Source organism: Aotus nancymaae, unplaced genomic scaffold, assembly GCF_030222135.1.
Source record: "Aotus nancymaae isolate 86718 unplaced genomic scaffold, 86718_ANA_hifiasm-v0.15.2.pri h1tg000092l, whole genome shotgun sequence".
Classification (NCBI taxonomy): Eukaryota; Metazoa; Chordata; class Mammalia; order Primates; family Aotidae; genus Aotus; species Aotus nancymaae.
Genome location: NW_026988507.1, coordinates 3,019,796 through 3,044,565, shown reverse-complemented (window position 1 = coordinate 3,044,565; position 24,770 = coordinate 3,019,796). Strand labels below are relative to the sequence as shown.

Genomic DNA, 24,770 nt, shown 5'->3' with positions numbered 1-24,770 from the left:
AACAACGATAATACTCTATTTGCATAGTGTTTTGTTATTTAGGAAATGCTTTCACATGCATTAGTTTGTGTAATCCTGAATTGGAATATCATTCAAAAAGCAAAAATGCATAAAATTCAGTCATTTTTCAGTCTATCCCACCCCGTTCTTTCCATGGTGCTGGTTGGTTCATAAAAGGGAGCAAGCGGAAGCTTGCCCCACTGTGGCCCCAGTTTCTGGGCTTCAGTTTCCAAAATAGATACAGAACTCACTCAAGTTCCATCTGTGCTGACCCACTCCTTGCCCTGGTCTCCAGCCTTTGTATCCCATGCATTTGCTCTGGTCACCTCTTCGAGGCTTGTCTTCTTCCAGCTCCCTGCAGGCTAAGAATGAAGTGGTTTCTCTCAATTTCGTTTATACAGGAAACACAAGGTTCTTTATGCCTATACCAGTTTCAGCAGGAAACCCTCTTTATAGCAGCTACGCAAATCCTGTGTCTGGGACACCTGTGATTCATTCACACAGAATCTTGATCCTTTCAAACGACAACAGTCGTATTAACTCATGCTTACTACTTTCTGTGTGGCAGGCATGGCACACTCGGTGCCCTCTGCATGTTACCTCATACTGTTTTAGAACCTCAAAATTTAGGTTGAGTACCTGATGCCAGTAAGCCAAACACTGACACATCAGTGCATAAAAGCACAGAAAAGTTATTCAATTTGGCTACAGCATGAGAGTGTGAGAGGCACCTCTCAAATCTAACCTGTCTTTGAACATAACTGGGAGGCTTTTATGAGTAAGGTAGATTATCTGGGAGGTGAGATTCTCTGTTGATTAAAGCTACCTGTGTTCCTCAGCCAATCAAACTTCCGGATGCCATCAAGGAGATGTGCATGACCTAAGGATCATTGTTCTTTAAAAGAAAAACATGTCGGGCGCGGTGGCTCACGCCTGTAATTCCAGCACTTTAGGAGGCCGAGGCGAGTGGATCACAAGGTCAAGAGATCGAGACCATCCTGGTCAACATGGTGAAACCCTGTCTCTACTAAAAATACAAAAAAAAAAAAAAAAAGAAAAACAAGTTCATTAATCTTGCAGGCAGCCCCTGGGGATTAGGTTGTGAAATTAATCAATTATTAATGACTACCCTCTACCAAAATGACGACTATGTGCAAGCAAGCATGCATGGAAGAAGAAAAGGACAAAGAAAGAGGAAGAAGTAAAACAAACATGTTATTATTTTTATAAGGTAGTCTTGGTTACATCACTTTCCCAACAGACACATAGGGCTCCTATGAGTATGCCCATTTACAAATGAGATTGAATTGAAGCAATTTTTACAAGGGGATACCACTGACCCTAAAGCCCTGAGCTGTCTGTTTCCAGACTTTTTTCAACCCTTTATCTTCTGCCAGCTTTACAACTCCATGCATTTAATTCCTCAGAGACCACAATTTTTGTTTAAAATCTCTAAGTTTCTTTCTATTTCTATACTCCAGCATCAACAAAGCGTAGCCTCCATTTTTTAAATAGAACACCAATTTAATTTGCCTCCTTTGTATGAATGTATCCAATCCACCCCATATCATTGTAGAATATCTATACATTGTTCTAGAATTACTGTTTTCTCATTTCATATGGATCTTGTTTGCTTTAACTTTTTCAAAAGTGGAGGCTATGCTTTGTGTTTTCACCTCTTTTCAAAGTGCCAGCAAAGAGCTTCTAAACCACAACAGGCAGTAAATGCATGTGGATTACAAGTAAAACCTATTTTTGCTTTCACTTTCCTTTGATATAAATGTCAATTAAATAGGCTGCAGAGAACAGGGAGTTTAGGAGGATGAAATAAGAGAAATATGTAACTGGAAAAAAATGAAGATGCCCCGTAAGCAAAGTGAAATTGTATATAATGTAGACTGATCGGCTCTATCCAAGTGGGTGCTCCTTTTGGATATGAGCTCATTCAAATAGTAAATTATTTCATTAAAAACCTTCCTGGCTGGGCGCAGTGGCTCACACCTGTAATCCTAGCACTTTGGGAGGCCGAGGCGGGCGGATCACGAGGTCAAAAGATAGAGACCATCCTGGCCAACATGGTGAAACCCTGTCTCTACTAAAAATACAAAAAATTAGCCAGGCGTAGTGGTGCGCACTTGTAGTCCCAGCTACTAGGGAGGCTGAGGCGGAAGAATCAATCACTTAAACCGGAAGGCGGAGGTTGCAGTGAGCCGAAGGTTGCAGTGAGCGGAGACTGTGCCACTGCACTTCAGCCTGGTGTCAGAGAGAGAATTCGTCTCAAACAAAAAAACAAACAAACAAACAAAACTTTCCTTTGGGAAAAGTCACTTGGAAGGCCCACTTTACATAAAAGAATCCAATTTAATATTCAGTGGAAAAAGTGGAATTGGATGAGGGCAGAACTCTCCTTTCATTTTAGAGCATAAAATTGGAAGCCTGGATCCTGGTCCAGTCTCTGCTACTAACTAGCTGTGACTTTGATACGTCATTGAGTCCAACAGAGCTAACTGATTCCCAGGGCTTTCCAAGGTAATAATGATAATAAAAACAGCAAACAGTAATGGAGTTCTTGTTGTGTAACAGGCACTGTGCTGAGCATTTTTCATGCATTATTTCATTTAACAATCATCCCTTGGGACAAGTACTATCATTAACCCCAACTGAGGAAACTAAGGCTCAGAGAGATAATTTGTCTAAGATCACAGAGAAAACGCATTATGGTGAAACTATTCATTCAAGCCTAGCTCCAATATCCATTCCTCTTTCCTCGCATCTACATGAGACTTTCCTTATCCCTACATGTGCAAGCAGAGTGCCTTATTCTAGGTTCACTGAATGCTTCCTGCACACAGATATTTTAGCGCTTCTCCCATTGTATCTTGCTAATTGTTTTTGCAGGTCTCTCCTGGCTGATTGCAAACAATGAATTCAAGAGCTGTATTTTAATTGTCTTATTACTCTCAGCACTCACCCTAGGGCTTAACAGTTAGTAGACTCTCATGTGTACCAAAGTATGAACTCTGAAATTTGTTGTATACTCGAAAAGGTTAAGTAATTGACTCACGTTCACACAGGAAGTACAAAGTGAAACCAGATTTTACATCTAGGCATCAGACCATCCCCACTCCCTACAAGCGTCACTCCTTGTTCAAGCCAATGCAGAAACCAGAGAACCATTCTCTGTAACAATTCCCTGCTCACAGGTCCTGCCTCCTTCCCTCTTTCTACTCCAATCATTGTTTCAGCCCGTCACCTTGTCTCCAACCCTCAATCCCCATAGTGATTCAGATTACTGCCTTCACTCACCTGGATTACAACAATAGTTAGGGTATAGGATTTTGGCTGACCCCCAATAAAAATTATGGATGACTTTTATAAGCTACAAGCATGTCTTACAGTTTCCCCTAGAGACAAAGATATACTTCTGCCCATTCAGCCTTGAGTAGCTTCAGTCATGGTTCTCTAGGAAGTTGGAATTATATTTTCTCCCCATGACATAAATTTCAGTATGAGGATCAGCAACATTGCTCCAGTCCTGGAAATCATATTAGGCAACCAATTAGTCTCCAAGATTCTAGCTCATTTGCTGTTCATCTGTTTTAAGATTGTTTTTCACCAGTTTATTTCAGGATATCTGCCATTTTGGCCCCAGTTTTGATAACTGCAGGTTGTTGTTTTAAAGCCATTTCATTGTTCAATCTCTCTGGAGCTGGGTCCCTGCCTTGCTCTTGCCCTAAGCTGTATTCTGGTTTCCTGCTTACCTCCCTTGACTTTGAATAAATATCACGTGCTCTTGCTGTGCTTTTGCTGTGCTCTTGCTGTGCTCTGCCACCTGTGGGGCCCTTGGTCATACTGTATTGAGACCTCCCTGCAGGATTGGCTGCTTGCCCTTTGCAGCCAGCATCTTTCAGATAACTTCCTTCCATGCTCCTGAAACACATGTGTCTTCCCACTGCCTGCCTTATCTCAGGGATGGGTCTCTTTACAGGTACTGGAACTAATTTAGGGCTACAAATGTCCCTTTGATAGCTACTCATCGCAAACACAAGAGAAATTTCCTTAGTGTAAAGAAAATCAGTCAGTCTTGGCAAACTGCTTAGACTTTCAATAGTGAAGCTTCTCAAATGTTGAGGTCTCTGGCTCTTCTGGGAACTATGGGACAAAGTACTCCAGTTAATATTCTCAGATGACCTGCCAAGAAGAGAGGTCACACCGGTAGGAGTTCCATGTGCTATTTAAAGAACAGACCTTAGATGGGAGAAGCAGCAATATGTGGCCAGGGTTTTAATGAGGAAGAGAAGGTGCAATGTGGCTAAATTAGATAGTAAATGAAATTGTGTTCAGAAACAACACTGGCTGCTTACCCTGTTTCATAATTCCTCTTCTTCGAATTTATTATATTCATTTTTAGTATTGTGAATTATTTATTAGTATTATATATTTAACTTGTTATAACATGAAGAAATGTGTTCTTGTATGAGGGGGAAAGAAAATCCTGTTTTAGTCTTTTGAGATTCATCTTTAGAAATATTTCCAAAAGTAACAGATATGTCTCAAGGGAGAAAATGAGGATCATGAGAAAATGAAACAATTTCTCTCTGTATTAATTATGTGTACAGTCCAAATCCATCTAATAGTTGGTGGCTGTAAATTTATTCATTTTCCCTCTACCCACCCTCCTTCTTCTGATTATCTTTCTAAATTCACTTAGAGGCAACAACTACCAAAAAAAACCCACCATAGTAGAGTAGAGAAGGGATGGGTATTATATTTAAGGAAGGTATAGTCCCTGTAAGCAACATGCTGCAGGAAGGGCCAGAAACAAGAATATTGCTCACAGCAGCCCCAGTAGAATTTAATATCAGATCTTGAGGTGAGTCAAGAAGATCTAAGAAAATTATACCTGAGTCTACCAGAGTTGTCTGTTTCCACTTTTTTCATTCTTCACTTCCTCATCCTCTATTCACTTTTTATGTGTAGTTAAATATTCATTATTCATTTTATTATAACTGCAGATAGCAGTCAGAACTTAATGTTTTAGTACACTATGGTTATGTTTTATTAACCATTTGCTTTTTTCTTGAACTTAATAATTGCATTTTTTTAAAAACTGCTTAGTTTTCTTTTCTCTATTACAATTCTTCCCACACCTTCCAATATTCTATTAGTCCAGTTTTCCAAAGATCAGTCAAACTGGGTGATGTATTCATTTCAGTTCTAAAATAAATGAATTATTTTAACTTTGCAAAGACTACTACATATGACTCCATATTATGGAATTTGAATATACTGACATTTTCAAAGTAGAATGTTTAAGTGTGTAACTTTCTAAAAATATGTAACCATAAAAAAGTAGGTAAATAATATCATCTTCAACTGAGAGTGCTTTGCTAGGAGGCAGTAGAACTTAGTAGCTAAGTGTCTGGCATCAGAGTGACTAGCCTTAAATCCTGGCTCTGCCACTTACTAGATGTGCCTACCAGAAACAAGATATTCAGCCTATTTGCGCCTTAGTTAGATCCATAAAATGGATATAATAGTCTCTAACTCAAGGACTGTTTGAGGTTAAATAATAGATGTAAATCACTATATGCATATATATTGCCTGACACATAGTAAATTATCAGTAAGTAGTAGGTATTATTTAGCACAATAGCAAAGGAAGAAACCACTTAAAAACACTAAAACACTTCATCAAAAGTTTATGTATGAAAATATATGAACATAAAATTAACAGGAAAATAATAAGCTGAAATAAAGGCATTTATTTGCAGCATGGATGGCAGGCCAAAAGGTTAATACACTTAATATGTAATAAACCTTAGATAAAACAGAAAAGTAGGCAAAGTACATAAATTGGCAGTTTATTAAAAAAAAAAAAACAGATGATAGACCAGCCTGGCCAACGTGGTGAAACCCTGTCTCTACTAAAAATACAAAAATTAGGCAGCCGTGGTGGCAGGCACCTGTAATCCCAGCTACTCAGGAGGCTGAGGTGGGAGAATCACTTGAACTTGGGAGGCAGAGGTTGCAGTGAGCCAAAGTCACACCCTGTCCTCTAGCCTGGGTGTTAAACTAAAACTCCATCCCCCCCCGCCAAAAAAAAGATATAAAAACTTATCTGCCCTCACTTGTAAAACATGTTCATATTGCTGGGCACAGTGGCTCATGCCTGCAATCCCAGCACTGGGAGGAGGAGGGGGGTGGATCACCTGAGGTCAGGAGTTCGAGACAAGCCTGGCCAACATAGCGAAACCCCGTCTCTACTAAAAATACAAAAAAATTAGCCAGGTGTGCTGACAGACACCTGTAATCTCAGCTACTCAGGAGGCCAAGGCAGGAGAATCACTTGAACTCGGGAGATGGAGGTTGCAATGAGTCGAGATTGTGCCACTGCACTCCACCCTGGGCAACAAGAGTGAAACTCTGTCTCAAAAAAAAAAAAAATGTTGTAGGCCGGGCGCGGTGGCTCAAGCCTGTAATCCCAGCACTTTGGGAGGCCGAGGCGGGTGGATCACGAGGTCAAGAGATCGAGACCATCCTGGTCAACATGGTGAAACCCCGTCTCTACTAATACAAAAAATTAGCTGGGCATGGTGGCGCGTGCCTGTAATCCCAGCTACTCAGGAGGCTGAGGCAGGAGAATTGCCTGAACCCAGGAGGCGGAGGTTGCGGTGAGCCGAGATCGCGCCATTGCACTCCAGCCTGGGTAACGAGCGAAACTCCGTCTCAAAAAAAAAAAAAAAAAAAAAAAATGTTGTATATTAAAATACAATTGTATACCAAAAAAAGGAGGTCTTCTAACCAGGTGTCTAGCCAGGTGCAGTGGCTCACGCCTGTAACCCCAACACTTTGGGAAGCTGAAGCAGGAGGATCATGAGGTCAGGAGATCAAGACCAACCTGGCCGTGGTGAAATCCCATCTCTACTAAAAAATATATTAAAAAAAGAAAGAGGGCCGGGCGTGGTGGCTCACGCCTGTAATCCTAGCACTTTGGGAGGCCAAGGTGGGTGGATCATGAGGTCAAGAGATCGAGACCATCCTGGTCAACATGGTGAAACCCCGTCTCTACTAAAAATACAAAAAATTAGCTGGGCATGGTGGCGTGTGTCTGTAATCCCAGCTACTCAGGAGGCTGAGGCAGGAGAATTGCCTGAACCCAGGAGGCGGAGGTTGCGGTGAGCCGAGATCACGCCATTGCATTCCAGCCTGGGTAACAAGAGCGAAACTCCGTCTCAAAAAAAAAAAAAAGAAAAGAAAGAAGGAGGCCGGGTATGGTGGCTCACGCCTGTAATCCAAGCACTTTGGAGGCCAAGGCTGGCGGATCACCTGAGGTAGAGAGTTCAAGACCAGCCTGATCAACATGGTGAAACCCCGTCTTTAAAAAAAAAAAAAGAAAGAAGGAAAAAGGAGAAGGCATAAATTACTAATATCAGAAATGAAAAAGGGGCCATTATTACTGACTCCATGGACATTAAAAGAATATTAAAGGAATATTAATCACAACTCTATCTTCACAAGTAGGATCACTTATATGAAAATAGACCATTTCCTTGAAAGACACAATCTACTGAAACCCATGCAAAGAGAAATAGATAATCTGAATTAGCCAATATATAGTAAAGAAATTTAATCAGTAATTAATAACCATCCAGAACAGAAAGTACCAGGCCCAGATGGGTTTGCTTGTGAATTCTACTGAACATTTAAGGAAGAAATGATACTAATTCTCTACAATTTCTTCCAGAAAATAGAAGTGAAGGAAACACTTCTTGACACATTCTATGAGACCAGCATTAATCTGATACCAAAACCAGAGAAAGACATTAAAAGAAAGGAAAATGCTGGGTGCAGAGGCTCACGCCTGTAATTCCAGCAGTTTGGGAGACGGAGGCGCGTGGATCAAGAGGTCAGGAGTTCAAGACCAGCCTGGCCAACATGGTGAAACCCCGTCTCTACTAAAAAATACAAAAATTAGCTGGGGGTGGTGGCGTGCACCTGTAATCCCAGCTACTTGGGAAGCTGAGGCAGGAAAATTGCTTGACCCCAGGAAATGGAGGTTGCAGTCAGTGAGCCGAAATCGCATCACTGCACTCCAGCCTGGTGACAGAGTAAAACTCTGTCTCAAAAAAAAAAAAAAGAAAGGAAACTACATATCTTTCACAAACATAAATCCAGAAATTCTCAACAAAATATTAACAAATGAAATCTGACAATGTATAAGAAGAATTATGCACCATGACCAAATGCATTTTATTCCAGGTATACAGGGTGGTTCAATTGATTTGAAAAATCAATTAATGTAATTTATCATATCAGTAGGCTAAAGAAGAAAAATGTATATGCTTATATCAACAGATGCAGAAAAGCAGTTGACAAAAGTCAGCACTCATTCATATTTTGAAGAAAAAAACCTCAACAAACTAGGAGTAGAGGGGAACTGGATCTCAACTTCATAAAGGATAAATGCAAAATAACTACACCTAACATCATGCTTACTGTTAGGAAACTAGATTCTTTCTCCCTAAGATCAAGAACAAGGCAAAGGGGTCCTCTCTCTCTTGATACTCCTATTCAACATTGTACTGGAAGTCCTAACTAATGCAATAAGGCAAAAAAAAAAAAAAAAAGAAGAAGAAGGAGAAGGAGAAGAAAGAAAAGAAGAAGGAGAAGGAGAAGGAGAAGGAGAAGAAGAAGAAGAAGAAAAAGAAGAAGAAGAAGAAGAAGAAGAAGAAGAGTAAACAGATTGAGAAGGAAGAAAAAAATAAAACTTTGTTCGCAGATGACGTGATTACGTAGAAAATCCCAAAGAGGCTGGGCAAGGTGGCTCATGCCTGTAGTCCCAGCACTTTGGAAGGCCGAGGCAGGTGGACCACCTGAGGTCAGGAGTTCGAGACCAGCCTGGCCAACATGCTGAAACCCTGTCTCTGCTAAAAAATACAAAAAATTAGCCAGATGTGGTGGCTCATGCCTGTATTATCAGCTCCTGGGGAAGCTGAGACAGGAGAATCTCTTGAACCTGGGAGGTGGAGGTTGCAGTGAGCTGAGACTGTGCCTTTGCATTCCAGCCTGGGCGACAAGAGTGAAACTGTCAAAAGGAAGGAAGAGAGGGAGGGAGAGAGGGAGGGAGGAAGTAAGGAAGGAAGGAGAAGGGAAGGGAGGAAGGAAGGAAGGAAGAAAGGAAGGAAGGCCCAAAGAATCAACAACAGCAAAAAACTGTCTTGGAACTATTATAGTAATTATAGCAATGTCACATGAACAAAGTTAGTATACAAATATAATTGCTTTCCTATATATCAGCAATGAACAACTGGAATTTGAAATCAAAAATACACCATTCATATTTGCACCAAAAAATTACTTAGGTATAAATCTAAGGATCTATATAAGGAAAACTACAAAACTGTGATGAAAGAAATCAAATCACTAAATAAATGAACAGCTATTCCATGCTCATGGATAGGAAGGCTCAAATTCCTCATGCTACCGGTTCGTCCTGAAAACTTGATCTATGGATTCAACACAATCCACATTCAAATATCAGTGGGGGTATTTTATGGATATGAATAATTTTATTCTAAAGTTTATAGGAAAATTTCTCCGGAGAAGAAGTTAAAAAATAAAAAAATAAAAAATAAAAAAAATAAGGTTTATAAGAAAAATCAAAAGACCCAGAATAGCCAACATAATATTGAAAAAGAACAGGGATGAAAGACTGACACTATCCAGCATTGAGTGTTACTATAAAGCTATAATGATCAAGATGGTGTGGCATTTGTGAAGGAAAAGACAAATAGAACAATAAACTTATATAAATACAGTCAACTGATCTTTGACAAAGGAGCAAAGGCAAATCAATAGAGAAAGACTAATCTTTTCAACAAATGGTTCTGGAACAACAGGACATCCATGTGCAAAATAAGAAAAAAATTAATCTAACACAGACTTTGCACCTTTCACAAAAATTAACTCAAAGTGGGATCATCGACTTAAATGTAAAATATAAAACTATAAAACTTCTGAAAGATAATAGGAGAAACCCTAGGTGACCTTGTGTTTAGTGGTGAATTTGTAGATTCAACACCAAAAGCATAATCCATGAACGAAAAATTGATAGGTGAGACTTCAAATAAAACTAAGAATTTTTTGGCTTGGCAAAATATGCTGTTAAGAAAATACAAAGGCAAGCCACAGACAGGGAGAAAATATTTGCAAATATATCTGATTAAGAAGTATTATCTGGGGCCAGGCACTGTGGCTCACGCCTGTAATCCCAGCACTTTGGGAGGCTGAGGCAGGCAAATCACAAGGCCAGGAGTTCAAGACCAGCCTGGCGAATATGGTAACACCCTTTCTCTACTAAAAATACAAAAATTAGCCAGATGTGGTGGCAGATACCTGTAGTTCCAGCTACTTGGGAGGCTGAGGCAGGAGAATTGCTTGAACCCAGGAGGCAGAGGATGCAGTGAGCCAAGATCGCGTTACTGTGCTCCAGTCTGGGTGACAGAGCAAGAATCCGTCTCAAAAAAAAAAAAAAAGAAGATTTATTACCCAAAATATCAGCCTGGGCAACATGGTGAAACCCCATCACTACAATACAAAAAAAAAAAAAAAAAAAAAAAAAAAAATTAGCCAGGCGTGGTGGTGTGAACCTATAGTCCCAGCTACTCAGGAGACCTAGCGGGAGGGTGGTTTGAGCCCTGGAAGGTTGCAATGAGCCAAGTTTCCACCACTGCACTCCAGCCTGGGCTACAGAGACAGACCTTGCCTCAAAAAAAAGAAGTTCTGTCCAAATTATGTAAAGTGTTAATATTTAGCAATATGAAAGCAAAGAACCCAAGTGAAAATGTGGGCAAAAGACCTGAATAAACACCTCACCAAAAGAAGACATATAGATGGCAAGTAACCACATGAAAAATGCTCAATACCGTATGTCATGAGGGAATTACAAGCTAAAAGAATGAGATACTATTCTACTCCTATTAGAATAGTTAGAAAATCAGAACACTGACAACACTAAATGCTGGTGAGGATGTGGAGCAACAAGAACTCTCATTTGTTACTGGTAGGAATGCAAAATGCCACAGCCACTTCAAAAGACAGATTGGCAGCTTCTTACAAAGCTAAACATAGTCTTAACATAGAATCCACCAATTGTACTCCCATTTGCCCAAGTGAGTTGGTATTTATCCAAATGAGCTGAAGACTTATCACCACCCCAAATACTGCATTTGAATGTTTGTAGCAGCTCTATCATAATTTCCAAAACTTGGCAGCAAATGTCCTCACCAAATGCCTTGCTGATATTAGTACAGCATCCCTACCAAATTCCACTGCTCTGCTAGACCAGTAACGCTAGTCCACGTCCGTTCAGATCACTGCAGAGTCAGTGGAAAAAATAATAATGAGACTTAACAGTAAGAGACCTATGTGATGTGAATTAAAAGGCACCGTTGTTCATTGAAATTCTATTTCCTCTGTGTTCTAAAAAACAAAATAGACATTTGTTTGAAGTTATTTGAAAGGTTTTTAAAAAGTTTTGGATAGTATGGTTATTGATACTGCCTAGCAGTATTTTGTTATTATTCTTCCTTAACAAAGGAAGAAATTTTTTTTTTTTTTGAGACAAGGTCTCACTGTATCATTTAGGCTGGAATGCCGTGGGACGATCTTGGCTTACTGCAGCCTCAACCTCTCAGCCTTAGGTGATCCTCCCACCTCAGCCTCCTGAGTAGCTGAGACTACAGGTGTGCACAACCACACAGAGCTAATTTTTTGTATTTTTGTAGAGATGGGGTCTCACCATGTTGCCCAGGCTGGTCTTGAACTCCTGAGCTCAAGTGATCTGCCTGCCTCCACCTCCCAAAATGCTGGAATTACAGGCATGAACCACCACACCAGGCCTGAAAGCCAATATTTTTAAGTTCATCTTTGAGAACTGGTATGTGTAAACCCGAACATCTATCTGAAAACAGGCCATTAAGCTCTGCCCAATTATGAAGAAATAAAAGCCATTTAGATCAAGTACCATATTGCTTAGTATATTGATATTACAAATATACAATTATCTTTATTCATTGTAAGCACCACAAATAAAATATAAATAGCACCTAGAGGATACTTATCATTCAGGCTTCACGAAACTGATTCCAATGTGCTACAAAGATAATGAGAATTCATTAAGAACTCTTTGCACATAATAGAAGGGTTAATATTTGCCACGACAGGGAGTTGATACTCAATAGAATATTCAAAGCTTCCATTCTTGGACTGGTAAAAGTCTGGAAAATTATGTCAAAATTTGCCCATCAAGAGATGATGCTGCATTGCAGAAGCGCATGAGCTTCCAGGTTATGCCAGACTGGATGTTGCCTGGGAAACCATTACTGGTTTTTGCTACAGCTAGAAGTCTGTTCCTAAGGCAAAGATAGTTTCAGAACTTTCTGTCTCCAGTTCCTTCATAGCTTCTGCAGTCCTCACTGCTTACATGTCTTCTACCCACAGCCCCAGTTTGATCTGATTCTGTGTGGTCCCTGATTCCCAGATATTTGCCTGAATTGGACTCCTTCACATCTAGACATAATTAAAAAGAAAAAATTTAAAAACAGTTGCAAAGCTGCAAAACTGTTTGGTTTTACCTATGCAGCATCTTTTTATTTGAGCAAATGTTTAAAAATCAGAATACAGCTCATAAAAACCTATATTTACAGTTTTCTTTATTGAAGAATTGGAATTTTGGCAATTAAAAGCCGTATTCCCTCATGAAGTAATCTGCTAGAACAGAGTAGCCACTGTGCCACTCTGTGACACCAGTTTGCTGTAGTCCTCACTATTCCCAATTGTTCCCAACACTGATCTTAGATTTTATTATAGTGACGTTATCCCCAGGAGCAATCTGGAAAGGCTCAGAATCCTACAGCCTCCAGCTGCATGAGTCCTAAACCATAATTTGTAATCTGGTAGCTAATGTGTTAGTCTTGCAAAGGCAGTCTAGCCTTCAGGTAGGAAGGGGGTTTGTTTTGGGAAGGGCTATCTATCATCTTTGTTTCAAAGTTATACTATAAACTAAGTTCCTTTCAAAGTTAGTTCAGCCTATACCCAGAAATGGTGTAGCAGGTTGGGAGTTACAAGCAAGGTGGAATCAGTTAGGTCAGATTTCTTTCATTGACATAATTTTCTCAGTTATAATTTTTGCAAAGGCAGTTTCAATAGTTTTTTTATGAAAAGGAAAGAAATAAAGAGAGGGAAGAAGGGAGAAGGGACCAGAGGAAGAGAGGGAGAGAGAGAGGAAGGAAGGAAAAAGAAGGGGCAATGACCACTTAACCACCCAAGGGGATTACCTTGCCCGCAGCCTTGACAGAGCCATTTCACCAAAATAAGGGAATTGCAATGAAGAAAGAGTAATTCACACGGAGTCGACTGTGCAGGAGACCAGAGTTTTATTATTACTCAAATCAGTCTCTACCATCATTTGGAGAAAAGAGTTTTTAAGGACAATTTGGGGGGTTGGGGGAAGCCAGTGAGCCAGGAGTGCTGATTGGTCAGGGATGAAACCATAAGCTGTCTTCTTGCACTGAGTCGGTTCCTGAGTGGGGACCACAAGATCAGATGAGCCAGTTATCAATCTGGATTGGTGTCAGTTGATCCATCACCTGCAGGGTCTGCAAAATACCTCAAGCATTGATCTTAGGAGCAGTTTAGGGAGGGTCAGAATCTTGTAGCCTCCAGCTGCATGACTCCTATGCCATAATTTCTAATCTTGTGACTCATGTTATTCCCACAAAGGTCATCTAGTCCCCAGACAAGAAGGAGGTCTGCTTTGGGAAAGGGCTGTTATCATCTTTGTTTTAAACTATAAACTAAATTTCTCCCAAGGTTAGTTCAGCCTATGCCCAGGAATGAACAAGGACAGCTTGGAGGTTAGAAACAAGATAGAGTCAGTTAAGTTAGATCTCTTTCACTGTCTCAATCATAATTTTGCAAAGGCGGTTACAACCATAGTCAGCATTCAATAAATACTAAGCATAATATTGTCAATGGTTGGCATCAGGCTTGGTGTGTTTTGCTCCACCTCCTCCCTCCTTGGTAATTCCTCAGCCTGCTGGGGACAAGGCAAAAGTTCACTTGGATATCTTTCAGTCTCTCTTTATATGAATTGATCATTTTTTAAATCCTAGTTTTTCTTTAGGGTGCTGAGGCAGGAGGATCACTTGAAGCCTGGAGTTCAAGACCAGCCTGGTCAATATGTGAAACCCCATCTCTACAAAAAAAAAAAAAAAAAACATAGATTCTTTAAGGGCCTTGTGGGTTAAAAAGGGAAGTGAGGAAGTAAACCTGATGGTAGTTACAGATGCTGCCCTGTTTCTGCCTTCCACTCTGTGCTCTCAAATCCCAACACCACCAACATAAACAAATGGTGATTAGATGGTTTAGCCAGCGTTTGCTCTTGCCTTAGGTAAATGGCTATCCAAATGGCCAGGGACTTTGACATATTCATCCAACTGAAGTTGAGCCCAACTTGGCTGGCACTACCCAGGTGGAAGGGGCTTTGAATGGGATTTTAGCAAACAATCAGATGTTACCAAAATCTTAACAGTAGAAGAGCATGTAGAGTTACCCTGTGGTCTCTAGCTCAGGGCCTTGAGGGAATATCCTTTCAGGACCTAGATGGAGCCCCATGGTCAATGCACCAAGAAAATAAAGGGCTTTATAGCCTGAAGGTGACAGATGGAGGACTAAATTAGTTTAAATCTTTGTTCAAAATATATAAAACAAATTGCTAGGATAATATCAGTGTTGGTTTGAATAGCCTGTTGGATTGGCTGAGATGAAGTAAGGAGCTGGCAGCTGAGCTCATCTGGTAGTACAGATAAGAACCTAATTAGCTCTATGAAAGAGGAAGCCCTGGGCCACCTCTTCAGAGCTGTCTGAGGCCCAGGGGCACATCTTCCAGCTGCCTGAGGCTGCTGCCCACTCCCAGTCCCACTGAGGGAAGGAAGTCTCTCTCCTGATAGGACAAGGATGACTCAGCAGATCAGCATGTGGGCAAGCAAAGCTCTCAACTACGTTTTCTCTTAGCATGGGTTACAGTGTGTATACCCACTGACCTCCCTTCCTTTCTGTTTCCTTCTGTGGACCAAGCAATGAAAGAAAATGACAAAGATATCTTCCTTGCACAAACATGTACATGCATTCCTCTTCATTGGACACAATCACAGCTTAAAGAACTTGCATCGGTCTTGTGAGCTGGGTCCTGGACCCTAATCCCTGACTACAATCGATTATTCTTAAGACATCTACTGAGAGAACTTATTCAGATAAAACATTTTAGGGTTTTTTTAATTTGAAGCTTTTCTATTTAAAGAATAATAAGCTCCTTCTCTAGTTTTCTTGAAAAAACTAAGCATGTGACAGGCAAAGGTTACAGATTTTTCATAGCTTACTTCCTCCTGAAATTCTAGTCTGTGGTTAATCAAGTTCTGTGAATGACAGTTTCTCTCTCGAATTTTGTAGGCTAACACAGCTCTCTGAACACCCATAGTTTGTTGATTTTTGGTTTTTGTTTTTGTTTTTTTCCTGAGCAGTGTAAACAATTGTAATAAAACTTTAAATAAATGAGCTATAAGAAATTTTCCCAGGGTCTTGATTCTGTGATCAAGCGTCAAGGTCTCTGAACCGGTTGTCCTTAGACACATGCCTGAACTCAAAGCAGCCATACTGTTAAGGGATAGACTTGGTGCTGTAAACTTAGCCATTTTGGTTTTTGTTTTTTGTTTGTTTGTTTGTTTGTTTGTTTTGAGACAGGGCCTGGTTTCCCAGGCCTAAGTGCAGTGGCACAATCATAGCTTACTGCAGCCTTGACTTCCTGGGCTCAGGTAATCCTCCCACCTCAGCCCCCTAAGTAGCTGAGTATAGCATGCACCACCATCCTCAGCTAATTTTTTTTTTTTTTGAGATGGAGTCTAACTCTGTTGCCCAGGCTGGAGTGCAGTGTCGTGATCTCAGCTCACTACAACCTCCACCTCCCGGGTTCAAGCAATTCTCCTGCCTCAGCCTCCTGAGTAACTGGGACTACAAGCGTGCATCACACCATACCCAGCTCATTTTTGTATTTTTAGTAGAGACAGAGTTTCGCCATGTTGGCCAGGCTGGTCTGGAACTCCTGACCTCAGGTGATGAACCCACCTCAGCCTCACAAAGTACTAGGATTAGAGGCACTCCAGCCTGGTGACAGAGCAAGATTCCATCTTAAAAAAAAAAAAAAAAAAGTAAAGAAACAAAGGAATAATAATAATAAATAAATATATTTCAGAGAAGCAACAAGAAACCATGTTAAAGAAAAGAACAGCCTAAAAGAAAAAGGAAGGTTAAAAAAAGTAACCCGTACCAATAGTTTTTTAAGTGATAATTGGGAAAAATACTTAAAACCCTACTATTTTACCACAAAATGGAATAGTGATATACAATTAGTTTATAAAACAAATAATGCAATGTGGGCCAATTGTATGTACAAAGCAAATATTCGTCAGAAAAGAATATGACCAGAAGCTACTTTTCATGCTGCTATTTTGTCATTTTCATGTTTTCAGTAGAATTTTTAAAATCCCTTTTCAGTAATAGAAGTTATACTCTAACATAAAGCCATCAATGCACTCCCAACATTGAATTCTAATTATCTGCTTCTGTGTTTTTCCCTCCCTGCACTGTGAGCTACAGAATACAGAGAAGACCATGTCCTACTCAACCTCAAATCTCAGGTGCTAAGCACTGTGCCTGACTGAGGGGGTGCTGGATGAGTGTTTATCTAATAAAGTAAAAAAGGAAGAATAGCACACATCTAAAAATATTAAGCTATTTCTATCTTCCTGGACAAAACAACCTATGGCCAGGCGTGGTGGCTTATACCCCTGTAATCCCAGCACTTTGGGAAGCTGAGGCAGGTGGATCACTTGAGGCCAGGAGTTCAAGACCAGCCTGGCCAACATGGTGAAACCCCAACTCTACTTAAAAAAGATAATAATAATACTTAGCCGGGTGTAGTGGTACACGCTTGTAATCCCAGCTACTCAGGAGTCTGAGGCAGGAGAATTGCTTGAACCTGGGAGACAGAGGTGGCAGTGAACTGAGATTGCACCACTGCACGCCAGCGTGGCAACAGAGTGAGACTTGATCTCAAAAAAAGAAAAGAAAAACAAAATAGCTGGGCACAGTGGCTCAGGCCTGTAATCCCAGCATTTTGAGAGGCTGAGGCGGGCAGATCATTTGAGCCTAGGAGTTCGAAGCCAGCCTGGGCAACATGGTGAAACCCCATCTCTATCAAAACTACAAAAAATTAGCAGGGCATGGTGGCTCACACCTGTGGTTCCAGCTACTGAGGTTGGCAGGGGACTGAAGTATGAAGATCACTTGATCCCGGAGGTAGAGGTTGCAGTGAGCTGAGATCGTGCCACTGTACTCCAGCATAGGTGACAGAGCAAGACTCTGTCTCAAAAAAAAAAAAAGTAGAGAGAATCGGAATTAGAAAACTAACCCTGTGGTTTAGAGGTAAGGGATATTGCTAAATCATGTAAGACCCATTTCTTGTAGGGTATTGAACTATTCTCTGTAAAGAATTTACAAACTTAGAGAAAAAAATTCATGAACTATGGCTCTGGAACTATGAATCTGGGACCCAGGAAGCCTGGTCTTTAGTCCAAGCTCAGTGGTTAACCTGTGTGATTCAGACAGTTGCTCAATCTCCCTGAACTTCAACTTGACCTAAGGATGATTTCTGTCATCTCCTCCCACTTGTGCAGTCTGTTCCTGCAGTGATGGTGTCACACCAGCCAATGGAACAGTGCCCATCAAACAAGGTACTTGTCAGTATTTAGTCATTTAAAGTATTATTTTGCATTACTAAAGCATGGATACATGTTTACTAATTCCTGGAATAAAATGCTTAGCACATTGTATGTTTAAGCTTCACAATGGGAAGTGGGCCAGAGGGGTTGAGTAACTTTCCCAAAGTCGTACAGCTTGTGGGTTTTTATTTTTATTTTTTTTATTTTGTTATTATTATTTTTTTGAGACGGAGTTTCACTCTTGTTACCCAGGCTGGAGTGCAATGGCGGGATCTCGGCTCACCGCAACCTCCGCCTCCTAGGTTCAAGCAATTCTCCTGCCTCAGCCTCCCGAGTAGCTGGGACAACAGGCATGCACCACCATGCCCAGCTAATTTTTGTATTTTTAGTAGAGACAGGGTTTCACCATGTTGACCAGGATGGTCTCGATCTCTTGACCTAGTGATCCACCCGCCTCGGCCTCCCAAAGTGCTGGGATTATAGGCATGAGCCACCGCTCCCGGCCAGCTTGTGGGTTTTTAATTTGGGATTCTAAATTCAACTTCTCTGCCTGCAAAGGCCATGCTCTGAACCCCTAAGCTACATTGGAACAGAATACAGAACTTGCATGAAACATAAGAATTCTAAGTTTGTAGAAATGTTTAGGAAATCATGACAGAATGGGAATTTTTATAAATTCACATTTCTCATTTCATCCATCCTGAACAGTGAAAAAGCCAAGTTTGGTGGGTAAAAAATAAAAGACAACTGAGCTTTTAAACATGAAATGGGGCCAGAATGACGCTAGTTGCTAGAATAGCAATAGTAGCTGTCTACACAGAGCATAAGTTCTTGGAAGCAAGAAAGTCAGTTGAAAATCTCTTGATCTCAAACAACTTTAAGTTTAAAGAGTGTGATTATCATTTGCATTATTACAGTTCCTCTGTTCTCTGGTCTTGGAATGATTACAGAGGTTGTTCTTTTATTCTCACAATGCACAGACTAGCTGAAACCTCCAGAACTGAAAGATTTGCAATTCATTTGTAGAATTGCTAGAAGTAAATAATGGCAGATTTTCAAAGTTATATAACAGACTACTCTGAATTATAAAAACTAAGGCTATCAGTTGGGTTCTGCCTTGATTGTATTAAATTTTGTGGTAATGACTGTACTAAAATTTGTGGGGAAATGCAAGATAACTTTATTGATGGCCATAGACAAGAGGAGGAAAGCAATGTATAATGTATGGAATTAATTTTAAGCCACACACTGAGTAGACAGTGATATAAAGTAAAATGATATTTTTCAAGGAAAGACAATATGTCGCATCATCATCCAGTTTACATAAGTAGCATACTATTAAAAAAAAAAACACTAAGCCTTCAGAGCATGTAATTCAGTACTATTTTGAAATACGTTACTCCTGTTAGTTATTCTGTACTGCAGGGGAGGAATATGGCTTCCTCCATCCTTCTAGGTTTGTTGGCTGGGCTACAAATTAAATTGACATGAAACAGATTTAAAGAAGAAAAACCACTTTTGGCCTAGCTCAGTGGCTGATGCCTTTGAGAAGCTGAGGTGCAAGGATCACTCTAGGAGTTCAAGACCAGCCTGGGCAACATAATGAGGCTAAATCTCAATTTAAAAAACAAAAAACGACCAGGTGTGGTGGCTTACTCCTGTAATCCAAGCACTTTGGAGGCCAAGGTAGGCGGATCACCTGAGGTCAGGAGTTCAAGACCAGCCTGACCAACATGGTGAAACCCTGTCTTTAAAAATAATAATAATGATGATGATAAATTTAAAAAAATAAAAAATAAGTAAAAAACAAAAAAAAAAAGAAAAAACATGTTTAATTATGTGCACACACACATGAAACTCAAAGAAAGGTCAGATGATGGAAGCTTATCCTGAGCTATAGGAAGGAATAGGGACTTGGGGCTTCTGTGAGAGCTAGTGACAAGTTATGGGATGGTGGTAAATAAAGGTTGTTTTGTTATGTAAATAAAATTCTCCCAGGTAATAAAAGTTGTCTGAGAGCAGAACTTCCTGATAGATACTTTGACTAATGTAGATTTCTTTTATAAATATGGATATATTTTACAAAAGGACAGCTTTTCAGAGATACTCCTGTGTCTGCAGTTGCTCAGAATAATCAGCTCGAAATATGCCAAATAACTATACTTTGGGGTGGCATATTTTTTATTTTTTATTTTTATTTTGAGATGGAGTCTCACTGTCACCCAAGCTGGGGTGCAGTGGCGCAATCTCGGCTTACTGCAATTGCTGGGTTGAAGCGATTCTCAAGGAGCTGGGATTAGGGATATCTGGGGGTGGCATATTCTGATCTTCTGTAGTCATGCATCGGGGTAGTATATTTTGAGCCCCAACAGTACCATTTGATGGAGAAATATTAAATCTATCCTGAAGTTTTTAAAACATCTATAGAGGCCAGGTGTGGTGGCTCACCCCTGTAGTCCTACCACTTTGGGAGGCCAAGGCAGGTGGATCACAAGGTCAGGAGTTCAAGACCAGCCTGGCCAAGATGGTGAAACCCCATCTCTACTAAAAATACAAAATATTAGCCAGGCGTGGTGGCAGGCATCTGTAATCCCAGCTACCGGGAAGCTGAGGCAGAGAATTGCTTGAACCCGGGAGGCAGAGGTTGCAGTGAGCCGAGATTGCACCACTGCACTCCAGCCTGGGTGACCAAAAAAAAAAAACAAAAACCAAAAAACAAACAAACAAAAAACCACCTATAGAAGGCTCACTGTTTTGAGAAAAACTTTTTAAAACTTCATTTTCTCTCTCTCTCTTTTTTTTCCTGATTCATTTTTTTCCTTTTCTTTTTCATCTTGGTACTTGTAAGGAAAATTATATTCTCCTCCCTGAAATCATATTATTCCAGACAAAAGAAAACCGACACCTAATCAGTCAGGACCATCTCCCCTGCCACGCCACCCTGCTTTTTTTTTTTTTAAGTGTCTTTGCTGTTGTCACCCAGGTTGGAGTGCAGTAGCACAGTCTCTGCTCACTGCAACCTTTGCCTACCAGGTTCAAGCTATTCTCCTGCCTCAGCCTCCCACGCAGCTGGGATTACAGGCACCTGCCACTACACCCAGCTAGTTTCTGTATTTTTAGTAGAGACGGGGCTTCACCATGTTGGCCAGGCTAGTCTCAAACTCCTGACCTCAGGTGATCGACCTGGCTTGGCCTCCCAAAGTGCTGGGATTACAGGCTTGAGCCACCGTGACCAGCTGACCATCTCCCTTTTAAGCACGCTGTCCCCTTGAGTTACCTGCTGGTTTCAAGTAGAACACTAGGGGAGGAAGCAGAAAGTTCTTGTCTTGCTCTGCCACGTACTATGTCTACTGAAGCCAGTGGCTCAGGCCTGTGATTTCCTGTAGTGTGAACTGGGCTATTCTTCCATCAAGAGGGCAGTGGAGAGATGAAGTGAAAGGATTTAAAAGCAGGTTGTGTCCAGGTGCAGTGGCTCTCGCCTGTAATTCCAGCACTTTGGGAGGCAAAGGCTGGTGAATCACCTGAGGTCAGGAGTTCGAGATCAAACTGGCCAACATGGCGAAATCCTGTCTCTACTAAAAATACAAAAATTGGTCGGGCATGGTGGCTCACGCCTGTAATCTCAGAACTGTGGGAGGTGGAGGCAGGTGGATCATCTGAGGTTGCGAGTTAGAGACCAGCCTGGCCAACATGAAGAAACCCTGTCTCTACTAAAAAAAAAAATACAGAATTAGCTGGGTGTGGTGGTACATACCTATAATCTTAGCTACTTGGGAGGCTGAGGCAGGATAATCTCTTGAACCTAGGAGGTGGAGGTTGCTGTGAGCCGAGATTATGCCATTGCCCTCCACCATAGGCAACAAGAGGGAAACTCTGTCTCAAAAAAATAAAATGATAAAATAAACAAATAAATAAAAATAAAAGTTGTTTGTAGACTGTAACACTTTGCACAGGAACACAAGATTACTGCTATTGAATATTAGTTAGAAAAGGAGAGTTCTTCTTACCATTTCCTTGTTTCTTTCTTCTCACTTCCTCCTTTCCCCTTCTGACCACCTTTTCAGCTGTGAACACATCACACCAGCAAGAACAATAAGAGCCAAGGGTCTGAATTGTTCAATCAAGGGAAGAGTCAAAATACGCTACACCCAGATTACTGAGAAAGGTGAAATGAAAACAAGCTCAAAACCAAATTCCAGGAAGACGCTGTCTTTTGTATTGACTTACCATTTCGTGTTTTCATACATGTCAAAGTCTTGAAGCTTCGGTCACTAGTCTTCCGCTTCCTAAAGCAAGAAAGTAAATGCTGACTCGTTTTTGCCATTTGCCCCAGATGCCACCGGAAATGTCATCTTCTCCCCAGACACTGGCTGGCAAGCATAGCAGCACCCAGAGGCTAACTTATTTCCCTTGTAGCCCAAGCTCTGAGATCTCCCATCTGGCCAGAGTGATCTACAGGAGAGGAAGAAAGCTAACTAGGGATGAGATCTAGAATCAACTGAGAGAGATGCTTAAAAATCGCCAGTTACTTTAATGAGTAAGTACTTTTCAGTTTTTCCATTTTATTTGAAACATTAAGTTGGCATTTCTGACCAGCCTTTCTTGAGACTGTCATTTCTTGGGCACTTACTGTAGAGATGAATCAGCATCCTAGCCTGCTCCAGCCCACCCCATGTAACACTAAAGAGACAACTGGTGTTTGGCAATAACAAAATATTAGTGACTGATAAATTAGTAAATTTATTAAAATGATCGGTGAAGCCGGGCGCGGTGGCTCAAGCCTGTAATCCCAGCACCTTGGGAGGCCAAGGCGGGTGGATCACGAGGTCAAGAGATCGAGACCATACTGGTCAACACGGTGAAACCCCATCTCTACTGAAAATACAAAACATTAGCTGGGCATAGTGGCGCATGCCTGTAATCCCAGCTACTCAGGAGGCTGAGGCAGGAGAATTGCCTGAACCCAGGAGGCGGAGGTTGCGGTGAGCCGAGATCGTGCCATTGCACTCCAGCCTGGGTAACAAGAGCGAAACTCCGTCTCAAAAAAAAAAAAAAATGATCGGTGAAAGGAAACAGCCAACTTAGTTGTGAAGTGGAGAAGGAATGTGAGGCATCAGTTGTCTGAAATCTTGTATGTAGTGGTTGACCACAGCGGGTTGGCATCAGTTTTTACTCGCAGCACTGCTTTTTATAAAATGGATGACCTTGGGCAGAGTACTCAATCTTTTAGCCTTAATTTTTAAATGTGTTAAATGGAGAAAATTAGAGTATGTAGTCCAGGTGTGGTGGCTCACAATTGTGAGTATCCATGTACTTTGGGAGGCTGAGGCAGGTGGATTATTTGAGTCTGAGTTAAAGACCAGCGAAGGCAACATGATAAAACCCCATCTCTAAAAATATATATAAAAATGAGCCGAGCATGGTGGCACAGGCCTGTAGTCCCAGCTACTAGGGAGGCTGAAGTGGGAGGATCAATTGAGCCTGCAGAGTTGCTGCAGTGAGCCATGATCTTGCCACTGAATTCCAACCTGGGCAACAGAGTGAGACCTTGTCTTAAATAAATAAATAAAGTATGTATTTCCTAGGGTTCTTCTCTCTTTTTTTTTTTTTTTAAAATAGACTGAGTCTCACTCTGTTGCCCAAGCTAGTGTGCAGTGGCGCTATCTTGGCTCACCACAACCTCTGCCTCCCAGGTTCAAACGATTCTCATGCCTTAGCCTCCCAAGTAGCTGGGATTACAGGCATATGACACCACACCCAGCTAATTTATATATTTTTAGTAGAGGCAGGGTTTCACTATATTGGCCAGGCTGGTCTTAAACTCCACACCTCAGTTGATCTATCCACCTCGGCCTCCCAAAGTTGCTGGGATTACAGGCCTGAGCTACTGTGCCTGGCCTTCTTAGAGTTCTTAAGAAGAATAAAGAGATAAACTGGTAAAACATGTAAATACTTTTTGGAGAGTATGTTAAATAATTAGTGTTGCTAAATAATAAGTTAAATGCGTCATTTAACTGGAAACCTCCCTTAACCACTAAGCCCACCTTCTAGATATGCTAAGGTGGCTCAGAATAACAATAGCAGTGAGCATTTGTAGAGTTTACACAGCATTTCATTTGATTTCCACAATTAACTCTAAGGTAGGCAGTGCGGAGCTGTTGACTTATTTTTGGAGCTGGAGGAGAAAAGAGAAGCAGGAGCTCAGCTGAACATGGCAGCAGAGAGAAAAGCCCCTAGGTTCATGGCTGGCACTGAAGAGGCAAAAACCATAGCCTGGGGAAAGGCCTAATGTGAGAAGTTAGTCTGTGTGCCTGGGAAGCAGGACATTCATTTCTCCAGCACAGATTCTTGTTCCTCAGCTTCCTCAGTCCCTGGACCTCGCTTGTTCTTTCTTGTGCTCCAGGCCACAGAGCTTGAAAGTGGCAAGTGCTCAGTTGTGCTGCCAACAGGGAAAGCAATGGGAGCTCAAGTTTCCAGAATCCTCTACAACATAGTGTGAGTAAAAGACAAGGCAGAGACAGTGTCTTGCCCTGTCATCCAGGCTGGAGTGCAGTGGTGGCATCACAACTCACTGCAGCCTCAAACTCTTGAGCTCAAGGAATCCTTGCACCTCAACCTCCTGAGTAGCTGGACTACAGGAGTGTGCCACCACGTCCTGCTAATTTTTCATTTTTCATTTTTTTATTTTTTGGAGAGACAGGGATCTAGGCTGGACTTGAACTCCTGGTCTCAAGCAATCCTCCCTCCTTGGCTCCCAAAGTGTTGGGATTTCAGGTGTGAGCCACTCTACCTGGCTGAGACTTGCTCTTTTTTTTTTTTTTTGAGACGGAGTTTCACTCTTGTTACCCAAGCTGGAGTGCAATGGCGTGATCTCGGCTCACCACAACCTCCGCCTCCTGGGTTCAGGCTATTCTCCTGCCTCAGCCTCCT

General features: G+C 41.2%; 1 protein-coding gene and 1 long non-coding RNA gene across 3 annotated transcripts in view; one reads left to right on the top strand and one right to left on the bottom strand.

Annotated features, from left to right (window-relative positions):
- The window catches only part of PCED1B (PC-esterase domain containing 1B), a 125,126-nt gene that overhangs the window by 81,277 nt on the left and 19,079 nt on the right, over positions 1-24,770 (top strand). Inside the window, 1 exon segment of the mRNA XM_064369804.1 lies at positions 21,905-22,377. The gene's annotated coding sequence lies outside the window, so the exon portion shown is untranslated.
- Positions 13,423-22,254, bottom strand: LOC135271810 (uncharacterized). 2 transcript variants are annotated; one of them, XR_010339941.1, is made up of 4 exons: positions 22,068-22,254; positions 21,848-21,904; positions 21,595-21,713; positions 13,423-13,685 (listed from the first exon to the last, which is right to left on the bottom strand). It is a non-coding gene; the product is annotated as an uncharacterized LOC135271810 (long non-coding RNA). The 2 variants fall into 2 exon arrangements; XR_010339940.1 differs by having other exon boundaries at positions 13,423-13,661; positions 22,068-22,248.